This window comes from Amblyomma americanum, chromosome 2 (assembly GCF_052857255.1).
Source record: "Amblyomma americanum isolate KBUSLIRL-KWMA chromosome 2, ASM5285725v1, whole genome shotgun sequence".
NCBI lineage: Eukaryota > Metazoa > Arthropoda > Arachnida > Ixodida > Ixodidae > Amblyomma > Amblyomma americanum.
In genome coordinates this window covers 13,130,589-13,135,164 of record NC_135498.1, presented here as the reverse complement: position 1 = coordinate 13,135,164, position 4,576 = coordinate 13,130,589, and the positions used below count along the sequence as shown (strand labels likewise).

The 4,576-nt window shown below is 55.2% G+C and overlaps 1 protein-coding gene across 1 annotated transcript in view; it reads left to right on the top strand.

Annotated features, from left to right (window-relative positions):
• The window catches only part of LOC144120589 (monocarboxylate transporter 4-like), a 111,266-nt gene that overhangs the window by 75,517 nt on the left and 31,173 nt on the right, over window positions 1-4,576 (top strand). The gene's annotated exons all lie outside the window — the stretch shown is intronic.

The following is a 4,576-nucleotide window of genomic DNA, read 5'->3' as shown; positions in this document are numbered from 1 at the left end:
TGGTACCTGGCCCCACGCCTCGTCGTACGCAATCAAAGCCCTCTTCAACGTTTTTGTGATCGTAGAATTTGACCGACCGGCCGACCGACTAATTGTGTAGCGCCCTTTCATGGGTGGCGCCAGGAGCCGTGATAGCGCGCTCCACCCGGCGAAGAAAATAAAGACGGCATCTGGCCGTGGCTCGTGCAGCCACTGCTCGCAGTTCGGCTCTGGAGTCGTCGGTTCGCAGCAACGGTCTTGTTCCTTCGCTCCCGAGGCATTAAGCCTACATCTGGTGACCTAGGACGAGCAATGACCGATCACGCAGCATCCACGGAAAAGGACTCACGTCCGCAGGACGTCTCGACACTGCAGGTTCGCCTCCCATCTTTCTGGCCTCAGAACCTGCAAGTTTGATTCCACCAGATCGAGGCGCAATTTTGTCTTTCCCGCATCAGCTCGGAGACGACGCGCTACTACCATGTCGCCTCGAGCCTTTTTCCTGACGTTGGCGGAGAGCTCTCCGGCGTTCTCTCCGCCCCCATGGGTGCTACACCATATCAACACCTGAAAACCAAGGTGCTGGAGAGATTTATGCCGTCGTAACGCACCTCCTCCAGCACCTCCTTACCGAGCAAGACCTTGGCGACCAGCGCCCTTCCCAGCTCCTGCGACGGAAGCGACAGCCTGTCGGGAAAGCGATGTCCCCAACCACTCTTCGTTGCTTCGAGAGCTTTTCCTCCAACACCTTCCGGCGATGTGATGTCACACAGGCGGCAGGGGACGTCACCCTCGAGCGCCTGGCTGAGCTCACCGATAACGTTCATGCGGCAACCTCCCCGTCCGTCACTTCTGTTTTGCCGCCTACTGACCCGGCGATTTCGCGCCTTGAGGCCCGTCTCGATGAGCTTGCCGCCTCAGTCGCCGCACTCCGCAGCCCACCCCAGGAGACCCGGCCGCCTCGTCTCGATCATCACTCTCGTTCTCGCACACATCAAGCTCGGAATCCCAGCCCTCCGTCTCTCTGCTGGTACTACCAACGTTTTCGATACCGGGCCACGAAGTGTACACCGCCCTGTTCGTGGCCGAGAAACGTCCGCCGGGATCACTAATGGCGGCGGCGTGTGGACCCGCCAGTCGTCCGAGCCGCCTGTTCATGATAAGTGACCAGTTCTCCGGCACCCGGTTCCTTATAGACATGGGCACGGAAATCAGCGTGGTTCCACCGACTAAGGCTGATCGTTCCAAGTCATCGGCGCAGTAGCTCCGTGCTGCCAACGCCTCGTCTATAGCCACGTACGGACTCCGATCTCTCACCCTCGACTTCGGGCTTCGCCGCACTTTTCGATGAGTCTTCGGCATCGCAGACGTGGTTCAGCCGATCATCGGCTCGGACTTCCCCTCATATTTCGCCTTTGACGTCAGAGTGCGGCGTCGTCGCCTTACTGACGGTCTGACTCATCTCTCCATCTCGGGAGTCTTCTCCGACCTTGCTCCCATGGGCATCCGCACGCTGATACCTTCCTCTACGTTCGAAAAAGTGTTGGCGGATGTCCCGGAGCTGACCAAGCCTTGCAACCTCACTCAGGTGCCTAAACATACGCTGACACACCTCACCGTCACCCGGGGTCCACCCGCAGCCGCTCGACCACGCCGCTTGTTTGGAGACCGTCTAGCTATCGCCAAACGTGAGTTAGACCAGATGCTGCAGTTCGGCATTATACCACCGTCGCCTAGCGTGTGGGCGTCTGCGCTGCATATAGTGCCCAAGCGTGATCCCGGTGACTGGCGTCCCCGTGGCGACTATCGGGCGTTGAATGCCAAGACTGTCCACGACAGCTATCCGCTGCCCCACATCCAGGATTCTACATTGCGCCTCGCCGGCCGCACCATTTTTAGCAAAGCTGACCTGGTTAAGGCGCATCACCAAATTCCCATCGAACCCACCGACATACCGAAACCGCTATCACGACACCCTTGTTTGAGTACGTGCGGATGCCGTTTGGACTACGCAGTTCGGCTCAAACCTCCCAGCGGTTCATGACCGATGTCACGCGGGGCCTACCGACTGTATTCGCCTACCTTGATGATGTCCCCAGCGCCAACCCTACACCTGACAATCACGAGCAGCACCTCCGTGTTTTATTCAAGCGTCTGCAGCAGTGCGGCCTGGTTGTGAACGCCTCCAAGTGTGTTTTCGGCGCATCTGAGCTAGATTTTTCGGGCCATCACATATCCTCAGAGCGTATCCGCGCTCTCGCGTCCCACGTCCAGACCACCGAGAATTATCGCCAGCCTACAACACTGCGCCACTTACAATTCCTGGGCCTGGTGAATTTTTTGCAGGCGCTTTATCCCGCACTGTGCAGAGCTGCTTCGCCCGCTCACCGACCTCCTCCGGTCAACCGCTGGCCCGTCCTTCGCCGTTTCTTGGTCATCAGAAGCCCGGGCCGCCTTTACTGTCGCAAAGCAAGCAGTTGCGAACGCCATGCTTCTTGTCCATCTGCGCAGCAACGCCCGTACGACATTGATGGCGGATGCCTCAAGCGTGGCCGCCGGAGCCATCTTACAACAGTACATTAACTCCGAGTGGAGGTCATTGCCTTTTTACTCTCGGAAGCTACATCCTGCTGAGACCCGCTACAGAGTCTTTGGCCGAGAGCTACTAGCCATCTACTCTGCGACAGAGCACTTTCGGGATTTTGTAGGTGGATGCCAGTTTCACGTGCTGACCGATCATAAGCCACTGGCGTATGTGTTCCGCACCGACTCATCGAAGTACGTGCAACGCGAACGCCGTCAGCTCGCTTATATCTCGGAGTTTACTACCGACATCCGCCATGTGAAAGGTGCCGCCAACACTGCCGCTGATGCCCTCTGTCGTATAGCCGCTGTAGGCACTATCTCCCACCGTCGATTGGGCCGCATTCTCTTCCGCACAGCAGAATGACCGTGAGCTCACTGCTTTTCGATAGAACCCCCGTACTCTCCGACTACGGCTTGTGTGCCATCCCTGCTCGCCCGAGCCCCTGTGGTGCGATGTGTCAACAGGCCTTCCCCGTCCTTTTGTTCCGGCTTCACTGCGTCGCCCCATCTTCCATTCTCTACATGACATATGCCACTCAGGCATTCGGGCTACTCAGCGTCTTCTCACCCAGCGCTATGTTTGGCCCGGAATCAACGCTGATGTGCGCGCTTGGACGCACCTGTGTCTGCCCTGCCAGACGACCAAGGTCTGCCGTCATACCAAGACGCCTTCCCAAGCCTTCCTACCACATGGCCGTCGTTTCGACCATGTACATCTCGACATCGTGGGCGCTCTACCCTTGTCTCGAGGCTACCGTTATATCCAGAACATGGTCGACCGCTTCATTCGCTGGCCGGAGGCAGTCCCCATTCCTGACATCAACGCAGAGACTGCTTCCCGTGCCTTCATTTCTGCGTGGGTACCTCGATTTGGTTCTCCTGGCACCGTGACAATCGACCATGGCGGCCAGTTTGAGTCCTCCTTGTTTGCTTCCTTTAATCATGCCCTCGGCGCCAGGCATTGCCGTACCACTGCATATCACGCGTGTGCCAACGGCATGGTTAAACGCCTTCACCGCCAATTGAAGGCCGCCCTAGCTGCCCGCGTCAATGCGCCACCTGGGTCGACTCTTTGCCTGTAGTGCTCCTTGGTCTAAGGGCCGTCATCCGAGAAGACTTACAGTGCTCAGTTGCAGAGCTGGTGTATGGTAATGCTCTGCGTCTTCCAGGAGTCATCAATACATCACAGCAGCTGCCAGCCCAGCCCCAAGAATTCCTTAAACACCTGCTGGACGGCGTGAAAGATCTCCGGCCTACTCCACCATGAAAATGGTAATTTTCGTGCACCCTGACCTGGCCACTCCGAACCACCTTTGTGTGCGTTGCGACGCAGTCTGCGCACCACTAACACCGGCCTACGAAGGACCTTTCTGGTGTCGATTCGCAGCAGCGGTCTTGTTCCTTCGATCCTGAGGTGTTAAGCTTACAATTTATTGATTAACGAGCCCTCGACTCCCGTACAAGCAGCAGCCGCGGAAGGCGTACAGTCAGTCTACGGATAACTTTCACAGGGTGGCAGATCATAATGGGTGCAATACAATGAAAGAAAAAATGCATATAACTCAAGAATCAGAAAGACGTGATTTCTTAAAAAAAGTAATAGGCAGTTTCAAATGTATAGCAAATGGTTGAACATATTGATGACCAATTTGAAATATAATAGAGTTTGGTTGAGGATTTCTATGCCACTATTGTGAAAACTATTTAAAAGTTTGGGTAGGCGACACTGAAGGCATTCACCATAATTAGTCCGGGACCTTGGACCTCCCCACACATCTGCATGACGAGTTCGTCGTTCTGGTGCAGACTGTTCCAAGACTGATATTTCAGTGAATTTCAAGCAATGACTTCGAGAACTGAAATAAAATTGGTTTAATAGTACCTGGTTATATATTTGATGAATTTTAAAGATATTATATTCTTTAAAGCCAGTTTCGGAGTGCTCTGTATAGGGCAGGCTTTCAATAATGCACGATTGTTTTTGCAATAAAAGAAGTTTCTGAATACTGGA